This window comes from Capsicum annuum, chromosome 10 (genome assembly GCF_002878395.1).
Source record: "Capsicum annuum cultivar UCD-10X-F1 chromosome 10, UCD10Xv1.1, whole genome shotgun sequence".
NCBI lineage: Eukaryota > Viridiplantae > Streptophyta > Magnoliopsida > Solanales > Solanaceae > Capsicum > Capsicum annuum.
In genome coordinates, this window is record NC_061120.1 from 185,298,652 (window position 1) to 185,299,083 (window position 432).

Consider the following 432-nt stretch of genomic DNA (forward strand, 5'->3'; position numbering starts at 1 on the left):
ATAACAAATTAAATATTGAAATTAATTTAATTAAATTATAAAAATTTATAAATTGTAGAAAAATTTGAATAATCATGTTTTTATTTTTGCTCAGAAATTAAACATCAAATCCATTTAAAATAATTAAAATTATTCTCCAACTAATTTAAATTTTTAACTATAAACTCATATATACAAACATGATAAATTTTTTATTTTTAAAATTTGAATATTTTTAACAAATTCACAAAAAGTTTAATTTTTTTCAAGCGAAATTCACTAATTTTTTTTTAAATATTCACTATCACTCACTTTCAATTTAAATTTAAATTTTAATCCCTCAAAAAATAAAAAGATTTCAAATTTAAATTTTAATTAAAACAATGAAAAGAATTGAATTGAGATAGAAAATTAAAATAAAAAATAAAAAGTGAACATGTGGGGGGGGGGGGG